General features: G+C 45.2%; 1 protein-coding gene across 1 annotated transcript in view; it reads right to left on the bottom strand.

Annotated features, from left to right (window-relative positions):
- The window catches only part of LOC122814982 (putative bifunctional UDP-N-acetylglucosamine transferase and deubiquitinase ALG13), an 895,852-nt gene that overhangs the window by 396,098 nt on the left and 475,133 nt on the right, over positions 1–24,621 (bottom strand). The window lies entirely within an intron of this gene.

The raw sequence follows: 24,621 nt of genomic DNA, 5'->3' as shown, positions 1-24,621 counted from the left end.
TAGCTCAATTTCCTGTAGTACAGCAACAATGTAAGCTACAGTAAAAGTTAATATAACCCAGCATGTGCACAGAGCTAGAAGAGTCAAAAAGCAACATACTTTCATCAGACAGCACAACAAAAATGAGCAAAATGTTAACAGTAGTGATCCATCATACTGAATTTGAAACTGCAACTCTGCAAAATTATGTCTAACCACTATTTAGGGGATAGCACCTTTAAGCTAGTTTTCAGAGAAACCCCCCCCTGCAAAAAAAAAAAAAAATCAAGACTTTAAACCTCTATAAAATGTTTTGAATTTGTTTTATTCGGGAATATTCACATCAGACTGTCAAAGTGAAAAATGAGCAACAAAGGCTATTTCTGAAATCTGCTAAGCATTACACCTAAAAACCAACATCAAAAACAGAGCCTTGGCTGGACTACAGCTCCATTTACTGCTGAGTAATCATTGTTTGCTTACACTGCATAAATACTCATATAATAATACAGTACAGATAAAGTCTGGCTATCTATCAAATTAGCAATCGTCAATTCATTTGCACTTTTTGGCCTGCCAGGTGCTACATCCACCAAAGTTCAATACTGTAACCACCTAGCTCTATTGCTAAATGGTCCAAAGCCCTGAATATTTAATTCCTCCTCCTTATTCAGCTAACAGTAATTACCTGTTACTGGTGGGGTACAACTGTAGCTCAAATTGCCAGGTATGAATCACCCATCTCAGCTGAAACCCATAACTAGTCTGTACTGTAAATGCTTTACAAACTGTGAATCAACCATGTGAAAAGTACAGCTAAACACTAGAAAACAGTCTACATTACTTTACAAACTAACATACGTCAACCTGCACAAATACAGAAAATGAATAGTAAAGAGTCCAAGCAATTAAGGTCAAGGCTCAAACAAATGCTCTCTTTCTACTCTTCCCTCATTAGGTCATAGAGTATAATGTCCCATTTGGCACGTACCTCACTAGATACATGCAACAACTGAAGGGGTCACAAAAGTACCTCACGAAGAGGATCCTAGGCCTTAAACACATGTCCTACATGGACAGATTCAAAAAACACCAGCTATTCTCAGTCTCATATTGTCTACTAAGAGGCGATCTCTGTTTGACTTACAAAGGCATGTCTGACCCAGCTCTGTTAGAAAAGCTAACATCTACAAAAATCACAATCCCTCCACACAACAAGCTCCTGAGACCTCAACCTTATTACCACAATCAAACCAACATGCTGGAAGGACTGGTACATAACCCAGAGACTGCCCATGCTCTGGAATAGACTTCCCATACATGTCAAGCAGAGCACCTCGCTGGCTCTTCAACAGTAATCTTGATGAGTGGATGGGAAACAGAAAGTTCACCCCGGGGATCACTCCAGTGGCTGTACTTGATAGAGGCACTGGGAACCAACGTCGAGCGGCACGCCAGGGAACGTCTATGGGCTTGTAAAGGTTCCAGGGCCATTAGCCTAGAAAACACCTATGAGCCTATTGATCTCTCATCATCCAGCACCTTAACTTTTCCTCTGACAGACAATTAAAATTGGCTTCAGAGCATGTAGGCCCCAAACTGAGTAGATATAAGCTAGCTTGTCTTAACGTCAACATTCAGCAAAACCAGTGTTGTAGTGCATTTCAAAACGTTCATTTCTACTTACCTTCTCCTCTCCCGAAAGCATCACCAATTAACCTCCTTTGATTTAAAGACTATCTTTACACAATCGTCATGCATTAATAAAGAAGTTATGCACTCACCATAACGTTTCATGTTTGTTGCTCATCTTACCATTCATTCTTACTGGTTAGGTTCAGAGCAGAGCTCGTCTCTGACTCGGCCACATACTATAGCTCGAAGTCTTTCACTTGGGTCGTGGCTGAAGAGCTATTCCATCATGCATTGTGCAATTCCCCAGATCTTGTTTGCTGCTACTCAGTCATATGAAACCACTAGTCCTACCATAAAGGGTACACAAGGAAGGAAAGGAATTAAGAAAGCCAGAGGAGCTCCTGTCCAAGGACTGAATCCTCCAGGATCTCTAGGAGCCTTAGGTAGGGGGAAGGTGGGGGGACTAAGAATGAATTGCAAGGACGACGACAAACATGGAATATTATGGTGAGTACTTAACTTCTTTATGTTATCCTATCTCGCCTTCATTCTTACTTGGTGGGACAGCAGCCCTAGCACCGTATTTCCCAGGATGGCTCATGGAAGTACACTTTCAGCACAGATGAACCAAAGGAGGCTCTGTCCCTGTAAGCCAAATCCACCTTGTAATGAGTGAGAAGTGTGAGGTGTTGGCCACGTAGCAGCGGCACAAATAGTATCCACCGATAGTCTAACTAGGTAAGCGGATGACGTTGCCATGGCCCTAGTAGAAAGGCCCTTGACTTTAAATGGTAGTTGTCTGTTACTGGCAATGTAAATAAATGTAATACAACTTGAGAACCAGTTTGAGAGTGAAGCTTGAGACTGGCATGCCTTTCTTGGCGTCTGAAAATGGTCAGATTTCCTGATCTCTTTTGTTCTATGTAAATAGAAGCGATGTTGTCTATGCACATCTAACTGATGCAACTTATATTCTGCCTTGCCATAACTAGGGAAGAGCATTGGCAGTTCAACAGACTGGTTTAAATTACCTTGAAAATGCATCTTAGGTAAAAAGGAAGGATTCGTCCATAGGGATACCCCCATCCTTATGGAAGATTAAATAAGGGGGATTTGACTGACAGGGGTTTGCAACTCCGACACCCTTCTTGCAGAGGTGATAGAAACTAAGAAAATTGTCTTCCAAGACAAAATCTTGAGGTCACAAGATGTGGGCTCAAAAGGGGGCAAGGTCAGATAAGTTGGAATAAAATTCAAGTCCCATGGCAAGAGTGGTTCTTTAATAGGGGGTCTCAAACCAGTACCCCTGAGAAAGGCCCAACAAAACCTGTGTGATATCAAGCTAGAAATTGCATCTCCTATATGAAAGTTAGAAATTGCAGCTAATTGTACCTTGTTGGTAGCTGCAGCAGAACCTTGCTGAAAGATCTCGGATAACTCTAGGATAAGTGTGATCGGAAGAGAAAAGGGATCAATATTTTTACTCTGAGCCTAGAGTGAGAACCTTATCCATTTGCTACACTATACCTTCCTAGTAGTAGCTGTGTGTGAAGATACGATATGTTTAACTACTGGTGTGAAGTTTTGAAGCCTGACTAAGTTAACTGGAGCAGCCACACTGTCAAATTGAGGGTTTGGCGGGAGGAAGGGTTCCAGACATGCGAGTGAAAAGGTCTGGAACTAGGTCCAGGGTCCATGGTTCCTCCTGTAGATGCGGCCAGAGGAAGGAGAACCAAATCTGATGAGGCCAATATGGAGCAATGAGAATCCTGCTCCCCAGTGAGTAAGCTTTCTGAATGACTTGTGGAATAGGGGGGGAAAAGGAAGGCATACAGAAGTCCTGAGGGCAAATCGTGAACAAGAGCATCCCTGAGGGACTCCCCCAGAGAGGGGATCAGGGCAAAATAGCTGCTGCATTTGGCATTCATGTGATTGGCAAATAGGTCACAAGGCTGACCCCATCAACGGAAAATCTTTACTGCTCTCTCTTCAGGGACCACTCATGAGGCAACAGAGAACAGCTCTGCTTACCCTGTCTGCTATCACGTTGGATTTCCCCAGGATGTGTGTTGCTACCAAAAAACGTTGGGAAGAGATCACCCACTGCCATAACCAGAGCTTCTCGGCAAAGGGGATAGGATTTGTTTGCTCCTTGTTAGTTTATGTACCAGACCACCAACACATTGTCTGACTGAATTGCAATGGTTCTTATTGGAAGAGAGTCCTGAAGTTCTTGCAACACTAAAAGCACTGCTCTCATCTCTAGGACATTGATGCGTAACTGGGTCTCGTGATCTTGCCAAGTGTCTTGGACAATCCTTCCCAGATAATGCCCCACCCACCCTATCTTGGAGGCATCCGTGTTCACTGTAGCCAGAGGTTGTTGTGGGGTAAAAGGTCGACCTTATGTGATGTGCCTGGAGAGGAGCCACCACCTCAGGTCCTTCTTGCAATACTAAGAAGGATTTGATGAGACATGAAGTTTTTGTAGGGACCACTGAGAAAAGAGGAGCCACTGGAGAAGTCTCATGTGCATCCTGGCTAACTGAACCAGAGTTATAGTAGATGCCATCATACCTAGAACTTTCAGGACTGTTTTTACTTTTACTTTTGTCTTTGGAAGAAGATCGGAAATCTGTTGTCTAAGTACCACAAATCTTTCTGTAATAATTTTGCTATCATGGAGACAGTGTCTAACTCTGCTTCTATAAAGGTAATATGTTGACAAGGCAAATTTTTCTACATTTATCTCTGAGAACAAATGTGCAAGGTCTCGTCTCTCAACTGTTGAAGATGATGCATGGTGGTGGCAGTTAGGAGCCAGTCTAGATATGGAAAAAAGTTAAGTACTCACCATAACGTTCCATTTCAGGTTTTCATCTCCCTTCATTCTCACGGATGGGTTCAGAGACTATCCTCGCCTCCAACTCAACGAAATACAAAACCTCAAGGTCTTCAAGCAGCTCGTGGCCTACTCCCTATCACATGATGCAGTGGTGCTTCCCTCAGATCTTGTTTGCAGCCAACTATACTGACAGCTAACCACCCTGATAAGAAAAATAAGAATACAGTAGATAAAAACAAATTCCCACCAAGATTTGTCTCCACTTCCCGGCCCTCAAGAAATTCATGGTAGGGGGTTGGTGGGTGGGATACAAGAATGAAATCGATATTAACAACTCACATGGAACGTTATGGTGAGTACATAACTTTTATGTGAAGTTGTTCTATCTCGTCTTCATTCTCACTGATGGGTTAGCGTCCCAAGCATCATCTTTCTTGGGTGGCTCAGGGAAGTATATTCCTCAGAATCATGGAACCAAAGGAGGCCATGTCCCTGGAGGCCCTATCCAATTTGTAATGAGTGATAAAGGTAAGAAGTGAAGACCACGTGGCTGCTGCACAAATGGCATCTATAGGTAACCTTGCCAGGAAGGCTGAAGACAAGGAAACTGCTCTAGTTGAGTGGGCCTTAACCTTATGATTTAGTGGCATGTGCCCAGAGCTATATGTGAAGGAAATGCAATCTGACAACATTTTGACAAAGTGTTTTTTTACCACCGGAGTACCCTTCTTTGAATCTGAAAAGGAGACAAAAAGCTGTTCCGATTTTCTGAAGTCCTTAGTCCTGTCTAAATAGAACCGAAGTTGCCTATTAAAGTTTGTGCAGCATATGTTCCATCTTGTTAGTATATTTGGGGAAAAAAAAGATGATGCTGGCTTAAAAGGGGGTAAGATAATTCAGGAAAGAACACATTTTAGGTTCCATAGTGTAGCTGGGGATCTAATAGGTGATCTCAAATGAAAAAGAAGTTATGTCTTACCATATCGTTCCATCTGCGTTGTTAATCTTCGTGCATTCATTATTGTTGGGCTATCTGTTCCATCCTTGGAACAAAGTCGGCCTCATACCAAGCTCATGTCAGCCAAAAACTCTTGAGCCAAGATCCTACCCAGAATGCTCTGCTCCCTGTTACCGCAGATCAAGTTTGCAAGTCAACGGACAAAAGTAGATGCTACCTCTGGTCATAACAGACCTACAATAAAGGAAAAAAAAGGAGGATATGAGATGAACCAGGACACTCCTGAGGGGGACAGAGGGTGGGGAGTAATGAACCAAGATCAACAACACAGATGGAATGTTCTGGTAAGAAATTCTTTATCTGATGCTGTTAATCTTTGTTCATTACTTACTGATGGGACAAGCCCCCCCAGCTACCTGTATCCGTGGGTGGCCCACATTGAAGGACATTCCTGAGCACCATGGAACCAAAAGAAACTCTACCTCTGGAGGCCAAACCCAATTTATAATGAAGGATAAAAGTATGGCGTTTGGCCCAAGTTGCAGCTGAACAAATATTGAGGGAAGCCCTAGCATGGAAAACTGCAAAAGTTGCCACAGACCTTGTAGAATTAGCTTTCACCCAGTGAGGAAAGGTGATGTTGACAAAAGTAATGCAATTTCTCAACCAAGACGCCAATGTAACTTTTGAGACTGGATGACCTAGCCTTGATCCAGAAAAGGCCAGGAATAGTCTTATTTATGGGTAGATTTCGTTCTGTTCAGATAAAATCGTATTCGCCTGTGAACATCTAGGGAATGCAGGCAATACCCTCCCTTGTTAGAATGATTAGGAAAAAATACTGGGACGTCAATAGACTGGTTGAAAGACCGCTTTGACACCACTTTCAGTATAAAGGAAGAACTAGTTCTCAGTGATGCTCTATCCTTATGGAAAATAAGGTAGGGATGGTTAATGCACAAGGCTAGAAGTTCTGACAAATGTCTGGCTGATGGGATTACAACCAGAAACAAAGTTTTCCAAGAGAGGTCCTTTCAATTGCATGAAGATGCAGGTTCAAAATGGGGAAGCTGTTAGGGCTTGTAGAAAGTACAGTTGTATACACTTACCATAAATGTGGATGTTAAGAGTGTATTCACTGCTGCAGTCATTACATTTGGGTAATTTGCTGGAAGGTTGCCCTCAGTCAGCCTGATTAACAAAGTCTTGGGTCCTACGTTGGTTGCTGTCCCTTCTACCGTGATGTCAGGTCATCAGGGATATAAAACATACAGCCGATGCCATTACATTAGTTTTTCTTGCCCCAGATGTCAGGTGCCCCACAAATGGGGAGCAAATAAAATTAAAAACAGAAAAATATACCACCAACCAAAAGCAAATACACCAAAAGGGCTTTTAAACATAGTGAAAGAAAGTAGAAGTATAGCCAGAGAAAAACAGAGGGCTGGAGGGAGGGTAACCAGGACTGCAACAGTGAATACACTCGAACATCTACATTTTTGATAAGTGTACACAACTGTACTATGTTCTTCGTGTTTCACTGTTGCAGTCATTACATTTGGGTAGATTCCCAAAGCTATGGTTGGGGTGGAGTTAATTATACAGCATTAGGACCAGCTAGAAGGCCCTGCAGGACAGCAGTGGCAAAGCCAGCTCTGGAGTTAGAGAAAAGTGGTAAATGGTAATCTTTGGTGAAAGTATGAACTGAGCTCCAAGTAGCAGCTTCTAGAATGTCCCTGGTAGGAACACCTCTACGAAAGGCTGTTGAAGCAGATGCAGACGTGGTGGAAAGGGATCTGATCCCCTAGGGGATAATTTTTCCATGGTGCATATAGCAGACACGAATGCAATGGCTTATCCATTTGGAAATGGTTTCCTTTGAAATAGCCTTTCCCTCTGCCCCCTGCAGCAAATGCCACCAGCAGTTCAGATTTTCTTTGAGATTTAGTACTGCAAGTAAAATCTAAGTTGTCTGTGTACATCCAATGAATGCAGAATCCACTCCCCCTTGTTCTGTGGATTGGGAAAAAGTTGGCAAATTAATGGTCTGATTAAGAGCCACACTGGATACCACCTTAGGCATGAAGGATGGACTGGTCCTGAGAGATACCTGGTCTGCATGAAAAATAATGAAAGGCTCCACTGCCATAAGAGCCTGTAATTGGAAATCCTTCTAGTTGACTGCTAAAAGGAAAGCAGTTTTCCAGGAGAGAAATTTTAAGTCTGCAGTAGCAGCTGGCTCGAAAGGAAGGACAGAGTGAGCTTCTCCAATACAAAATTGAGGTGCCAGGCAGGGGATGGAGCTCTCCTGGGTGGTCTTAAGTTTTTTTGGCCCCTCTGAGATGCTGCTTTATTAGAGGATGAGAGAAGAGGGAAGGTTCTGTGTTGTAATGAGCTGAAATGGCTGAGGCATGGATTTTTATGGAAGAAAAGGACAGGCTCTTGTGAAGCATCTCAGTTAAGTAATGCAAAATCTGTGGCATGTTGTGCATTGCTGTGCTTTTCCCTTGAGACTGATTCCAGGCACAGAATCTCTTCCATTTGTCAGCATAAGATTTTCTAGTATTAGGTCTTCTCGCCTCCAAAATGACATCCATCACAGGTTTGCTGAGGGATGCTAAGGGTGAATTTAGGTGATGAGTCATGCTGCAAGATTCAAAGTTTGGAGCAGTGTGTGCAGAATTTGGTTGTTCTGCTGAGACAGTAAGTAAGGTGTCTAAGGCAGGTGCCACAGTGGAAGGTGTGACACTGCGCAGGAGTGGGTACCAGTGTTGGCGAGGCCAGTGTGGAGCAATCAAAATCATTTTTGGTTTGTCCTGTTTGACTTTTAGTTGAACTTTGGAGGGCAGAGGGGAAAAGGCATAGACTGATAGGTTTTTCCAGCTGAAGGATAGAACATTCACTTTCCAGGCTTATTTGTGATGAGTTCTTGTGCAAAATTTCTCCAACTGATAGTTCTGGGGTGAGGCAAAAAGATCTATGCCTGGGCTTCCCCATTTGCGTGTCAACATGTTGACAATCTGTGGATCCAGTTTCTATTTGTGTGGGTCCATGAGGTTTCTGCTTAGTTCGTCTGCCAGTGTATTCAGATTTCCTGTCAGGAATTGAGCTTGTAGTTGTACCGGATAGGTCAAGGCCATGTTACACAATGCCATGGCTAGTCTGCAAAAGGGGTAGGAGTGTGTACCCCCCTGCTTATGTACCATATAACCGTGGTGTTGTCTGTATCAGTAATTGTCCTAGATGAAGGTAGTCCTAGAAGTCTGTCAATGCATTCTGTACAGCTAGCATTTCTTTTTGATTGATATGAAGGTGCATTTGATTTGGGCTCCATCTGCCCTGAATACACTTCCTTGCCAGATGAGCCCCCCCATGCATAGCCTGATTAGTCTGTAGTTAGGGTTTGGGTGGCAGGGGGTGGTGTGAATGGCAGTCCCTTGTTTTGGTGGCAGGCCTCTGCCCACCATAGGAACCTCTAGTTGTAGGCAAGGTATGATAGGAATCACTGTTTCCAGGCTGTGAACATGCTGACTCCATAGACTTTTTAAATACCACTGACGTGTCTTTATATGCAGCCTTGCATATGGAATTAGAAAAATGCAGAAGGCAATGAACCCCAAGGCTTGCAGTATTTGGTTTGAAGAAAGCAGGGGTTTTTGTGGCCACCTGTCTGAAATAAGTGACCAAATGATTTTGCTTCTTTGGCATAAGGAAAGCCATCTGGGCAGTTGTATTCAAGCTTGTACCCAGGAATGTAATTTTTTTGAGAGGGTACCAGTTGTGATTTCTTTTCATTTATAGTGTACCCTAGACAAGTTAGAAAGCTTTTTACAAAGAGATGTTTTAGAAGAATGTCCTTGTTTTCTGCCCGAATTAGACAGTCGTTCAGGTATGGATATATTTGGATATGTCTTTGCCTGCAAAATACAATTACTGGAGCCAGGCACTTTGCAAAGACCCTGAGCGCAGTAGATAAGCCAAAGGGCAGTGCAGAGGAATGGTAATGCAAGAAGCCTGCTTTGAAATGGAGGTATCTTCTGCAAGATTACCTGATTGGGATATGCATGTAAGCCTCTTTAAATCTAGAGTTGCCAACCAGGCATCTTTGCCTAGCATAGGAAGTAACTGGTGAAGTCAGCATCTTGAATTTTGGGATGTCCAGAAAGGTGTTCAGAGTAGTTAAGTTCAGAATTGGATGCCAAGATTTGTCTTTTCTGGGTACCAGGAAAGTCTTGAATAGAAACCTTGTCCCTTTTCCTCTTCTGGTACTAGCTGAATAGCCCCCCCATGCTCATGAGGAAAGTACTTGTTTCTGGGCTTCTGCCCACTGATTTGGGGGCAGGTCTGGCCATCTGTTTGGTATTGGCATTGTGTGGAAATGAAATCTGTATCCCTGGGATACTGTGTTTAGAACCCATTTGTCCTGGGTTATAAGTTGCCAATTTTTTGCATGAAGAGCCAGTTTTCCCTCCAAAGGGGCGGCTAAAAGATAAGTGCTTGGTAAGTGTAAAGGGAAGTCATTGAGACTGCTTACCATAGGGAGGTGTCTTGTTGTTTCCAGATTCGGAAGAGGGGGCACCCCTTTGTTTTGTTCTGAAAGTCCCTTGGGACTGAAAACCTGGTGCCTTTGGAATGTCTGGGTTTGACTTGAATGGCTCTCAAAGGAACTGGAAAGGACCAGCTCTTAGTAGGCTAGTGTCTACTAAATCTTGGAGGTTGTACTTGTAAGAAATCTTTCACAGTTTGCATAGATATAGCTTTATCTTCCATCTTTTTCAGAACTTCTTCAGTCTTATTACCAAAGAGACGGTCCTGTTGTAAAGGATCTAACAATTTTGCTTTAACATGATCAGGCAAATTTTGCTCTGAGCCAAGCATGCCTTCTTAGCACAGACCTAGCTAGTTACAGTTCTGCAAGAGGCCTCCAAAGAGTCAAAGCCACATTGCAAAGAATGTTTTCCAACTTGTTCAGCTGAATGCAGTAAGTCCTGTAAATCTTTATTTTCCACACAATCAGAAATCAACATCATTTTCTGTTTAAGCAGTCCCATGATATGCTGATATTTTAGCATATGAAATTGACAGTTTAAAGCCCTGATTGCCAGGGTTGCAGAAGTGTAAACCTTCTTACCCCCATCTATCCAGCGCCCTGGAATCTCTATCAGAAGGGGTAGGAGTTTTACCAGTAGAAGCCTTAATGCCATTGGGACCCTGAGAAATGGTTTCAGGATCTGCAACAGGATTTTTGAAAAGGAATTTGTGGGAGTCAGGAACCCTATAGTATCTGTCTGGCTTACAAGGAGCCAGAGAATCAGGAGCCATACTAGATTCTGAAAAAACATCAATAATGTCTAGAACAGGAGGTACAGCCAAAGACCTATGCTGAGGAAGAAGAAAATCCCCAAGTCTCTTTTTAGATTCAGAAAAATCCTGACATTCCCAGTGGAAATGTTCCCTTAAGGTATGCAAAGTTTCCCCAAAAGAAAAACCCTCAGGGGGAGAAGCAGAAGGAATGTAATCTTCTGCATCAGAGTCCTCATAAGGAGGTATAGACAATTCCTGTTCATTAGAAGAGTCAGAAGAAATAGAATCCTGTTCAGAAGATTCAATCAACATCTTGCCTAGGCCCCTTAGAAGGCGGGGGGGGGGGGTTGGCTACCCCTGATCAGAGTAATTAAATCTTCAGCCATTTTGATAATTTGTTTTTTAGGCATAGGGGCCTGCACATAGCCCAGGCGTCTTTTTTTTAGACATAGGTCAAAATCTTGGCCTTAGTTTTATGGTGGTCTAATATACAAATCTGTAGGCCTGAAAACACCCTCAGAAGCCAGTGCCTGCACAGCAGGTCCAGACCCATCCAAGGTAGAGACATCCATGGGTCCCATAATTGAAGCATCTTGCGGCATACTAGACTCCGAATGGGTCTCAGTAGAGGTCTGCGAATCAGAAGTAGCAGGTATCAGGGGCTGCGAAAGCACCTCATTGAGTACCGGCGAACTGGCGACTGGCTTAGGAGAAAAGTTGTCTGCAGTTTTGGACCTCAACAGCCTTTTTCTTTGCGTTTTTTTTTTTTTTTTTTTTTTTTAGGTATTCCGGTAGTCGGACTGCTAACAGACGACATTTCTGGATAATTAAAGCATGAGCCAAAATATTTAAAAGCAAAAATGTACTGACGCTTGATAGCACGTTGATTAAATAAAGCACAGAACCAACAGCAAGGTACATTGTGGTCAGTGCCTAGGCAAGGAATACAGTACAAATGAAAATCCTTATGAGGTTTTTGCTTTCCACAAGTAATGCAATTATTAACTTTTACTGACATCGGTAAGTAGCAAGAAAAAGTTTTCCCAATGGGGTACTTAGCTTTTTATTTGAAGACTTTGGCTCTGAAACTCAAACGAAAAATTCAGTAGTCTGCCGGCTATCATTTGCAAACCGCTTCTGCTTCGAGCACCACACGGCAAGAAAGACTAATGTAATGGCGTCGGCTACATGTTTTATAGACCTGACTTCATGGAAGAAGGGACAGCAACAGACGCAGGTCCCAAGACTTTGTTAATCAGGCCGACTGAGGGCAACCTGCCAGCAGATTACCCAAATGTAATGACTGCAACAGTGAAACACGAAGAACATCCAAGGCCAAATCCCAAGGTTGTACTAGTTCTCTAAAGGGAGGTTTTAGGTGAAAGTTTTACAGAGTCTATGTGACATGAGTGAAGAATCCTAAAAACCGATGTGGAAATTAGAAATGGCAGCTAAATGAACATAGAGACTGACACCCCAGACAGAAAAAGATGCGACAAGCAATCTAAAACCACCAAAACTGAGGCTGACAAGGGGTCCACTTGTTTATTCACTGCCCATAATGAAAACCTTTTTCCATTTGCTGAGATAGATTAGCCTGGTGGACGATTTATGAGATGTGATAAGAATATTGCACACTGGGGAAGAGAGGTTATCCTGCCTGGCAATCATAGGAAGTGGAGAAACCAAGCTGTCAGCTTCAGGCTAATTAGATTGGGGTGCATCAGACCATGTGGATGGGAGATTAACATTGGGGATGGATTGAGGATCCATGGTCGAGATCTAGCAGGTGAGGCCAGAGGAAGGGGAACCAAACTTGAAGCCAATATGGAGTAATGAGGATCACTTATTTTCAACTGCCGTGCTTTCTTCAGAAATTGAGAGATGAGGGGAAGAGGAGGACAAGCATAAAGCAGACCCAGGGGCCAAGCGTGGATTAAAGCATCTCTCGGTGACTGTCCCCGAGGGGGGGATCAGGACAAAGTAGTTGCTGCACTTGTAGTTGGTTGGGGAGGCAAATAAATCGCAGCAAGGCTGGCCTCAGTGGTTGAAAATTCTTGCCGCTATCAGGGTTGAGGGATCACTCGCGAGGTTGTAGAATGCACTTGCTCAATTTGTCTGCAATCACGTTGGCGCTCCCGGGAATGTGCGCTACAATTAGAAAGCGGTTGGAAGCCATCACCCATTGCCATATCCTCAAGGCCTCTTGGCATAACAGATAAGATCTGGTGTTCCTTTGCTTGATGTACCAGACCACTGATATGTCTGATTGGATCGAAACAGTCCCTGACGGATAGATGGAGCTGAATGCTTGCAATGCTAATACCACCGCCCTCAGTTCCAGGACACTGATATGCGAATGGGCCTCTGTCTCCAACCAGGTGCCTTGGACAGAGTTTCCCCAGACACAGCCCCCCCACCCCATCAGGGAGGCATCAGTGGGCACTGTGGCTTTCTGATGGGGGCTGAAGGGGCAAGACCATTGTTGGGGATTTCGAGACATCCACCAGAGCAAATCTTGCATGGATCTCGGAGTTACGTATCTGAAAAGACAAAGGATGTTGTAGAGGGTACCACTGAGTGAGAAGTAATAACTGGAGAAGTCTCATGTGGAATCTGGCCAGAGGAACAATAATGATCACGGCTGCCACTGACCCCAAGAGTTGGAGTATGGACCGAGCAAATGATTTGTGGTGACAGAGTAGTGAATGAACCTCCTGTCTTAGAAGTATGTGATCCAAAAGAGATGCTGTGCAATTCCTTGTATCCAACAGACCCTGATGAATTCTAAAGAATGTGCTGGGGTCGTGTTGGATTTCTCCCAGTTTATAGTGATTCCCAGGCACTGTGCTGTGAGAAGAGTAGTCTAGGGCTTCTTCCAGTAGACGCTTGGTGGGGGTGGTGAGGAGCCAGTCAAGGTATAGAAACGCCTAGAATCCTTGAATTCGCCTGAGAGCGATGACCACTGCCATGCATTTGGTAAGCACTCTGAGGGCTGTAGAGAGAGACCAAAGGGCAGTGCTCGAAACTGGTAGTGGCTGGCTCCTATGCAGAATCGGAGGTATCTTCTTGAGCACTTGTCCACTTTTATATGGTAATATGCATCCTGAAGATCTACATAGCACATCCAATCTCCTTCCAGAAAAGGAAGTATAGACTCAACTGTGACTATCTGGAATTTTTCAGTTTTTACAAATTTGTTCAGTGTGTTGAGATCCAAAATTGGACTCCAGTCCCCTTCTCTTTTTTTTGGCACTAAAGAACCTAGAGTAAAAACTGGATCCTATCTAGTCTGGGGGGACCATTTGGATGACTTTTTTTGTAGCAGTTTTCGGATTTCGTGTGCTGCTGCTTACCTTTGACTGGATGGGACATTGGGCAAGTCTCTGGATATTATCCATTGTACCAAAGAATCTTTGGTCATGTTTTGCCAGGCAGTGGGGTACATGGAAAAATTACCCCTACCACTTCCAGAGGTGAGCAGTCGGGCAATGCTGCAGAAGCGCTGGTAGGGATGCCCAGAGAAAGAATCTCTGGAACTTCGGTTTCGTGGACCTCCCCTTACCCAAAAGGGGAGACTTCCATTGGCGTTTCCCCCTCTGCCTCTAGGGGAGAACTCAGCACATGCATCACAGAAAGAGCCCTGCAATTTTCTGTGCCACATCTCCCCGCTCCTCTGATTTCGGGAGTAGAATCGTTGAGGAGAGTGTCAGACACCAACGGCAGATAGGAACTTGCCATCTTGTACACACCTTGCCAGGGTATCTAACTTTAGGGCTAAACAAAGAAGCGAACTCGATGGGGGCGTTCATAAAGGAAGCCCAAAAGGAGTCCGCAAAGGCACATACAGGCATGTCATCTTGTGACTATACCTGCACTTGCCGCTCTAGCTGCGCCTTTCTTTGCATGAGAAATAAGGAGCATGGAAGAATTGGATATGGATTCTAGGGTTGCTGAGAAGCTACGTTGTCTCTGACTTCATCAGAAACAGCTCTTGCCAAAGTTTTAGAGAGTTGATTGTCAAGATCCCTCTGCAGCCTTGTAAAGTCTGCCAAGTAGTTCAAGGGCCTTATGGTAAGGGTCGATGAAGCACACGCTTCCCAAGTCTATCTCACAGGACTCCTTGTTGGGCGGCTGGACCGTCTGGCTCTCTTCCACCAAGTTTTTTTGGTTGCAGCTGCCACGACCATGGCATCTACTGGAAGATCTTTTGACCAATGGGGATGCTCAGCTAGGGGAGAAAATCTTGTCAGGCCTCCATGGTATAGCTTCCTGGGTGTCAGAAGCCTTCCATACATGGCTGGACGATGAGCTGGAGAAGCTCATCGGCCGGCAGGGTAACTCAGGAGGTAGGGGGCCAGGCACAAAAGGCCTGCAAGAATATGGATTCCTCTGAGGAAGGGTTGGAGGACTTCCACTCACCTCTGTCTTAGAATCTCGAGGATGTCACCAAAGGAACCTCATCAGAGGATGACCATGGGGTCCCTTCCCATCAAAGTCCGTATCTTTGGTCAAAGACTCTTCAGTGGAGTTGTCATTCTTCCTCTTGCACAAAACCTTGCAAGGGACTTCCTCAGTGGGGAGCTCTGGGGAAGACTGCAAAGAGAGGGTCTCCTGAGGGGAGAAACTGGAGACCCTTGTACCAGGTGTCTGGTGGCTGTGGCACGGGGGGGGGGACTCCAAAATTGGGGGGTTTGCCAGCAGAGGCAAGCACACACTCCATGGCCTTGAAGGCCGGACCATCCGAAGAAGGATGGGAGCCCGGAACAGAGCACAACCTCAGAACCGGGGTCACACCCTGCTCCGACAAGCCGACCTCTAGACCAGAAGTCCCAAGAGGGCTGTGGAGCATGAGGGAAGGAGGATTCCTGGAGGATGCTGAGTGGGGCACAAGGACGACTCCGGCTCCAAAGTGAGGTCCACTACTGGGGTCGGAGGAAGAGAAGCTGTTGGAGGAAGGGGCTCCGATGCTTCTGTGGAAGTTGCAGGAGGAGTATACATTGGAGTCTGTGGATAAATACTATCACTGGGAAGAGGGAACGTAGCTTTAGATGACAGAGACCCCTGGACACAAGCCGCAACACCTTGTTCTGAGGTGCTCCTGGTCAACCTCGGGGAGAAACCTGAAGGCGATTCTGGCCTTTCTAGAAAAGTGTTACATTGGCTTCCAGCAAATCGATCCAAGGAAGGAGAATACTTGGTCTTTGCTAGCTCGTGTGGTGCAGAGCCTGGAACTGAAGGTGTCTGCACCAAGGAGAAAGATGTCGAGGTTATATGCGCCAATGAAGGCAACACCATAAAGTTGAAGGTGTCTGCACCGTTGAGTACGGTGCCATCAAGAAAGTTGTCTGCACCGGTAACAGTGCCAAAAAAGACCACCAAAGAGCATGTTGGTACCAAAGGTGTCTGCACTGTAGAGGACAGTATCGTCAAACTCTGGGCCGAAGGAAAATGTACCTGCAGAGATGGCGCCAATAAAGGCTGTGATGAAACTGCTGTAGCCATAAGTGTCTGCACCAGAAACTCTGGTGCCAGTGGCGATAAAAAGGACATAGCTGGAGCAAGAATCAACTGGGGTGGTGCAGAGACTGGGGCCAAAAGGGCCAAAGATGGCAGTGCCAGGCTCAAAATATTTAACTTTTTGCGAGTCGATTCCTTGCGATCTCCAGAGGGAGAATAAGTGAGCGACCAAGGAAAAACACATCTTACGGTGTTTAGCAGAAGGGGGTGAGCCCTCTGACCAAGAGATAGCCTCACAGAAAGGAGTTGTAAGGAGGCCTTTCAGGATTAACTTGTTCTTTGAGTGTCCTGGTCGAAAAATTTCTACAAATCCCACATGGGGGACCCACTGAAAGGTGGGAGATATTCAAGCCATAGACACAAATCATGGCCATCAAAAAGCGGTAACTTGCGTCCGCATTCCGTACATTGTTGGAAACCAACACTTCTCTTGTCCGACAATGATGTGGAGAACAATGACAGTACCAAGGAGATGAGAAAGCTACCCAGAAGGGTGAGAGAAAAGGATTACCAACAATGGTAATGAAGAATTACCTCAAAGGTAAGTAAAGGGTAATAAAAGGTAAGATACTATAGGGAGAGAGAGTCAAAGTTACAACAGGGTAGGAGTATAGATATCGTAACTGATTTGAAAACTTTTTAAGCACTAACAATAGAGAAACTTTAAAAAAATTATTCACTTAGCTGAGAGTGGCTTGACACGGCTGTACAGCAATGTGGCAAATGAGATCGGAGGGAGATGAGCATTCTGGTAGGATCTTGGCTCGAGAGTTTTTGGCCAATGCAAGCCTGGCATGAAGCCGGCTTGGTTCCAGGGATGGAACCAATAACCCATCAGTAAGGAATCAACGAAAATTAACATCAGATTACTACCTTTAAGGAAGGCTTTAGAAAGTGTATGGGACATTATAGAAGCCCCTTGATCACCAATATGAAAATTTGAAATTGCTGACAACTGAACCCTAATGGTCGTTACATCCACCCCTGCATTAAACAGCTTGGTCAGAAACTCTGAAATGGATGAAACTGAAGACAAATACGGGTCAACATTGTTTTGGGATGCCCATATGGAAAATCTTTTCCATTTACTAAAGTACAGCTTCCTGGTAGATTATTTATGAGATTAGGATGGTCTGAGCTGCAGGTGAAAGATTGTGGAACCTGGCTATTCTTGGAATTGGAGCAGCCAAGCTGTCAATCTGAGAGAATGAAGTGCAGGATGAAGAGTCCCTGATGGATGAATCAGAAGATCTGGAACTGGGTCCTGGATCCATGGTTCTTACAGTAGATGAGGCCGAAGAAAGGAGAACCAAATCTGATGAGGCCAATAAGGGGCTATTAGAATGATGGCCCTTCCCAGAGTCCTGGCTTTCTGTAGGAATTTGGGTATCAGAAGAAACTGGGAAAAGCATAAACAACCCAGGGCAAACTGTGTACGAGTGTATCCCTTGGGGTATCCCACGGATTAGGGCAAAGTAGCTGCTGCATTTGGTGTTGGTGGGGGTTGCAAAAAGGTCACCGCAAGGTTGGCCCCATCTGCGGAGTATCCTTTCCACTACTACTTTCAGGGGCCACTCGTGAGGCAAAAGAATTGCTCTGCTCAACTTGTCCACTATCACATTGGATCTCCCCGGGATGTGCATTGTTACCAGAAAGCGCTGGGTGGATATGGCCCTCTGCCATACTCTCAGGGCCTCTCGACATAGGGGGGTAGGATCTGGTTCCTCCTTGTTTATGTACTAGACCACCGACATGTTATCCGTCTGTATTGCAATAGTCTCTAGAGGAAGAAAGTCTTGAAAGGTCCAACGCTAGTAGTACCGCTCTCATCTCTAGGACAGTGATATGCAGATGAGCCTCATGTTTCTCCCATGTGCCTTGGGCTGTCCTTCCCTGAAAATGCACCCCCACCCTATCAGGGAGGCATCTGTGGTCACAGTGGCAACAGGAGTGGGTAGAACAAAGACACGTCCTATTGTAACTTGCGGAGAATTTCGCCACCAGTGAAGATCCTTTTTGCATGAATTAGTTATAATCGGATGAGACATTGGAAGTTCTTGAAAGGACCATTCTGTGAACAGGAGCCATTGCAGTATCCGCATATGCATTTAACTGAAAGGAATGACAATGATGGCTGCCATCATGGTTCCTAACAACTTGAGCACTGTTGAAGCTAGGGCTTTTTGTTTTGAGAGGAGGTCCAGAACTTTTGTCGAAGGGTCCCAACTCTTTCCGTTGGATTCTTTATGGTCAGAGACCGTCAAGATCCGCTCCTATGAAAACAGTACATTTCACTGGTGATAAGGCAGATTTTTCTGCATTTATGGTAATCCCCAATCAACTGCAAAGACCTAAGGTCATATCCCTTGCTTGTATGAGCTGATGCTTGGTGGTGGCGGTGAGGAGCCAGTCGTCCAAGTACGGAAGCACCTAGAATCCTAAACATCTCAGACGAGCCGTGACTACTGCCATGCATTTGGTGAACACACTGGGGGCTGAAGTGAGACCAAAGGACAGAAGTTGAAACTAGAAGTGATTGGCTTGCAGCGGAAAGCACAGATGATCCCTGGATGGTTTGGCTATTTTTATGTGGTAGTACGCATCCAGGAGATTTATTGAGCACATCCAATTGTCTCTCCCTAGAAAGGGAAGTATAGACTGTAGTGTGACCATCTGTAACTGTTTTTTTGACAGATTTGTTCAATCTGCTGAGTTCCAAAATGGGTCTTTGGAACTAAAGAACCTTGAGTAAGTTCTGGATATCCTCTTGTCTGCTGGGACTGGTTGGTTGACCTTTTTCTAGCAACCTTGTAACTTTTATGGTTGCTTGTACCCTGTGACTGGGTGGGAGGTCTGGGATTTTTGTAAAAAGGGGTGGAGGGGTGGCAAAGGGAATGGAGTATCCTCTGGATATTACGTTTTGTACCAAACTTTTTTTGTGATTTTTTTTAGCCAGGTGTCTGGGGTACAAAGATAAGTGCCCTCTGACAGCTTCCAGAGATTGACAGATGGGCCTCCTTTCAGGAGCACTGATGGAGCTTTCCAAAGAAATGATGGTCACCCTGATTTTGCAGGCCACCTCTGCCACTTGGTCAGCATCTTCCATTATTGCACCCTCCTCTGCCTCAAGATGGGGTTTCACCACGTGTGTCAAAGCTCCTTGGGATTTATGGAACCACATCTTCCCACTTTTCTGACCTTTAGGATAAGGTCTGGTAGGGGTGGAAAAACGGACTCCTACAGCAGTCTCTCTCCATCATGCTCACATCTGGTAAGCATTTCCTTCACTTTTGGTCCGAAAAGGGATGAACCATCAAAGGGGGTGTTATGACTTATAGGGCTCCACAAAGGAACATAAGCACATCCAAGAGAGTCTCCTAAGAGCAGTTCCTGTACTTGCTGCCCCGATTGTTCCATCAGCTGCATATGAAATCAGACACATGGAAGAGCTTAAGGGAATTTAGGGTAGCAAGCTAGGAAGTTACCTTGTCTGAGACCCCCACAACTACTTCACCCTGTAGAGCATCTCCTAACTCCTTAAGGAGATCTCTGTGGAGTCTCGTAAAATGTGTAAGACAGTTCAGGGATCGAATAGTAAATGCCGCTGAACTAAACGAGCTTTCCATATCTGTCTATTATCCCAGAATTCCTATTAGGAGGGTGAACAGATGTGGAGGTCATTGACAACTCCTTTTTGGTGGCTGCTACCACCACCATAGCATCAACGGGTACTCCTTTGGTAAGGAAAGCCTTGTCCTGGGGTGACGTTATGAATTTGTTAGGCCTCTGAGGGACAGGTTCCATGGTATCCAAGGACTCCCATGCCTTTCGAGAAAGGTCTATTAGCTGACTCATCAACAGTGTTACTGGGCTTCCAGCCACCTCTCTGTTTCAGTATTTCCAAGATATTACTGGAGGAGGTATCTTCAGAGGGGGACCGTGGGGACCCTTCTGACTCATCCAAGTCAGTATCCGATGTAATGGATTCCTGTGGGGAATCCAGATGCTTCCTCTTGCAAAGCCTCTTCCTGGGAACCTCCTCAGTGGGAGCTTCTGGTGAAGTCCCTGAAGAGCAGGGCTCACCCAATAGGGCGACCTGAGGCTCTGGGTCTCTACGCTTTTGAGGGATCAGTGAAGCAGAAGCAGACACAGGAACTTCAGGGGAAGAGGTTGCTGGTACAGACGACGTGGATGCCTGAGGGGACAATGCTCTCCTCACAGCATCGAAGGGCCCCCAGCTCCGATCTGAGGCAACACCTGGATCTGCCTAAACAGGTAGTATCCTAGGCACCGAAGCAGTGGGCTACGAGCCAGAGGTAGGTGCCGAACTCACCCGAGCCACAGCCCCAAGAGGCAAAGTCAGAACTGAAAGGTCTGTATGACTATCCTCTTTGGACCAGACCAGTGAGTGTCGGCTCTTAGACGCCAAGATTGGCACTGAGGAAGTCAGAGTAGTCCAAATCAATAGACCTGGAAGGGGTACCGGCTCCGGCGGTTCCACAATCATCGGTTTCAAACACTCCGGCTCTGAAACTTCAGATCGAATTGGAGGAGGAAAGTACAGTTGTGTACACTTACCATAAATATAGATGTTTGAGTGTATTCACTATTGCAGTCATTGCCACCCTTCTGGGTACAGAAATAATTGCTTCCCGACTGCCTCCAGAGTAGGTCAGACAGGCTTCCTTTCAGGAGGGATGAAAGGGTCGGCCGTGAAACGAAGCACGGTCACTCTGATTTTGCAGACCCCCTCTGCCTCGTGGATGGCATCTACCATCATTTCCTCCCCCTCTGCCCTGGAGAAGGATTCAACAAGTGCATCCTGAAACTCCCTGGGATTTTTTGAACCACATTTTTCCACCCTGATGGCCCTTAGGATAGGGTCTGGAAGGTACGGAAAAATGCACCCCAATGGCAGAGAAAGTTTTTCCTTCCTGCTCGCATCTGGTGAGTGTGTCCTTGACTTTAGGTCCAAAAAGTGAGGCAGCATCGAAAGGGGCATTGACAAAGGTAGACTTAAGTTCCACAAAGTTACAGAAGTTCATCCAGGAGTGTCACCTTAGGGAAACCCCTGAACCCGCTGCCCTGCACGCTCCATAGAAAATAAATCTCATGGAGGAGTTAATTATGGAATTTAAGGTGGACAGCCGGGAGGTCACTGACACCCCCTGCAGCTAGTGAACCTTGTAGAGCATCTCCCAACTCCTTCAAGAGCTCTCTCTAATCTGGTGAAGTGCGTTAGATAGTACAGCGACTGAAGGGTGAAAGTCGCTGAAGAGAATTAGGTTCCCATATATGTCCATCATTCAAGATTCTTCATTCGGCAAATGAACAGATGAGGACGTTTCAGAAAGTTCATTCTGGGTGGCTGCAGCCACCACCATAGCATCTACAGGTACGCCTTTAGTAAGAAATTCCTTTTCTGTTGGTACCATTATAAATTTATTTGGTCTCCTAGGGACTGGTTCCATATTGTCTGTTGACTCCCATGCCTTTCGACTAACCAATTCCATCAGTTCATCAAAGGGCTGAGACACCCAAGAGAATGAAGGTTGAGATTCGAAGGCAGTCAGGTATACCAACTCATCAGAAGGGTTAAGGGACTTCCAGCTGCCTCTGCTTCAGGATTTCTAAGATACCTGCAAAGGAGATCTTTAGAAGATGACTGTGGGGACCCTTCAGACTCAGAGGTCAGTATCTGAGGTGATGGACTCCTCAGGGGAGTCTAGATGCTTCCTCTTGCATGTCTTCTTCGAAGAAGCCTTTTCAGAAGGGGACTCTGGGGAGATCTCAGGAGAAAGTACAGTTTTGTACCTACCATAAATGTAGATGTCCGAACTGGATAGCATCTGCAGTCATAACTGGGTTGTCCTGTCGTCAGGCAGCCCTTCAGTCGGCCGGATTCCAAAGTCTGGGTCCGGCTGATGTCGCACTTCACCCGACGTCATCTCTGTTGGTCTTCGGGTATAAAGGCATCAGCCGACGCCATTTTCCTCAGTGTTTCTTGCCCCAGATGCCAGTTGCCCTATTGGAAGGCTAAAATTTGGATAAATGCCAATGTTTCCAAAAAGATAGAAGGTAAACACAAAAAATAAGCATGTATGTACATATATACAAACAAATACACCATAAGAGACTCCCCCCCACCAGCTAGCTATTAGGAGGGTAAACACCCTAGGAGTACCACAGAGGGGAAGGAGGGAGGGTAATCCTGACTGCAGATGCTATCCAGTTCGGACATCTACATTTATGGTAGGTACAAAACTGTACTATGTCCTTCATGGATGCATCTGCAGTCATAACAACTGGGTAGAATACCATAGCCAACTAGGGGAGGAGGAAAAAATAGATTATGGTGTGGTTAGGATCCCTTGCAGTACAGCAGTGGCAAACCCTGCTCGGGATCTAGAATAGAGAGGCAAATTATAATGCTTGGCAAATGTATGCACGGAGGTCCAAGTAGCCGCCTCAATAATGTCTTTGGTTGCCACTCCTCGTAAGAAGGCTGTGGTAGTGGCTGTTGCCCTTGTAGAATGAGGCCTTATGTTCTGTGGAATTGGTTTTCCATGGAAGGAGTAACAGAATCGTATGCAATTTCCTATCCATTTGGAGATTGTCTGTTTGGAAATAGCTTTTCCTTCCCTTCCTGTTGCATAGGCTACAAAAAGCTGGTCAGTTTTTCTGCTACTTTTTGTTCTGTCCAGGTAGTAGCGTAGCTGTCTATGTACATCCAAGGTGTGTAGTATTCTTTCCTCTCTGTTTTGTGGGTTGGGAAAGAAGGCAGGTAGGTGGATTGCCTGGTTTAAGGACACTCTGGATACCACCTTAGGCATAAATGTAGGATTAGTCCTCATGGACACTCTATCTTGGTGGAAGATTAGGAAGGGCTGTACTGCCATTAGGGCCTGAAGTTCAGAAACCCTCCTTGCTGAGGTTATTGCCAGAAGGAAAGCAGTTTTCCACGATAGATGCTGTAGGTCTGCTGTTGCTGCTGGTTCAAAAGGTGCGAGTGTCAACTTTTCTAGCACAAAGTTCAAATCCCAAGCTGGCAATGGTGGTTTCCTTGGAGGTTTTACATTCTTGATTCCTCTGAGGAACTGCCTGAGTAAAGGATGTGAAAAGACAGGTGGATCAAAACTGTATTCTGCTGATATAGCTGATGCATGTATCTTGATGGAGGAATAGGACAGGCCTGTATGTAGAAGCTCTGCTAAATACTCCAGAATGTTAGCCATATCTATATTTGACACATCTTTTCCTCTTTCAGTACTCCAAATGACAAACCTTTTCCATTTTCCAGCATAATTCCTTCTTGTTGAAGGTCTGCGGGCTTCTAGGATAATGTCTTTAACCCTTTGGGAAAGTTCTGGAATAGTTGCTGCTATGTGATGTTCCATGCAGTCAGTTGCAACGTTTTTAGGTTTGGATGCATGATGCTGTAGTTGTTCTGAGTTATCAAAGGCATCAGGGGTATTGACCACATGTTGTTCCGAGACATGCTCCTCAGCAATGGGTACCAGTGTTGTCTTGGCCAGTTTGGAGCTATCAGGGTTATCCTTGGACGTTCCCTCCTTGATTTTTAGTAATACCTTGTGTATCAAGGGAAGAGGAGGGAATGCATATGCTGTTAGACCTTTCCAGCTGAAGGAGAGCGAATCCACTTTCCATGCCAGTGGGTGGAATGTCCTTGTGCAGAATTTTTTGAGCTGGTGATTGAGAGGGGAAGCGAATAGATCTATCTGAGGCATTCCCCATTTCTTTGAGATGGTCTTGAAGATGTCCGGATGTAGCATCCATTCGTGGGCATCCGATGTGGTTCTGCTTAATATGTCTGCTAGAGTATTCTCCTTTCCCGGTACAAACATTGCCTGCAACTGGATGTTGTAGCTGAGTGCCAGGTTCCAAAGCTCCAAAGTCATTCTGCATAGGGGGTATGAATGAGTGCCTCCCTGTTTGTTGATGTACCACATGACTGTGGTGTTGTCTGTCCTTATCATCAAATGGCCTTCTTTGAGAAATGGTCTGAAATTTTGGATTGCCAGTTTTACTGCCAGCATCTCTTTTAGGTTGATGTGCAGGTGAAGTTGATCCTGCATCCACAATCCTTGCACGCATTTGTCCAGCATGTGAGTGCCCCATCCTAGGTCTGAGGCGTCTGTTGTGATGGTCTGGTTTGCTTGATAGCTGCGAAAGGGTAGTCCTGGGTTTGACTGGCATGCTTGAGCCCACCATAGGAACTCCTGTTTTAAGCATGGAATTAGTGGAATTTCTGCTTCTAGGCTGTGCCTGTGTTGAGACCATAAATTCTTTAGGTACCACTGTAGTTTTCTCATATGTAGTCTGGCATGTGGAACCAAGATTATGCATGATGCCATGAAGC

Source organism: Protopterus annectens, chromosome 11.part0 (genome assembly GCF_019279795.1).
Source record: "Protopterus annectens isolate FY-2018-M chromosome 11.part0, PAN1.0, whole genome shotgun sequence".
NCBI lineage: Eukaryota > Metazoa > Chordata > Ceratodontiformes > Protopteridae > Protopterus > Protopterus annectens.
Note: the sequence above shows the minus strand (reverse complement) of the source record. Positions and strands in the feature narration are given on the sequence as shown.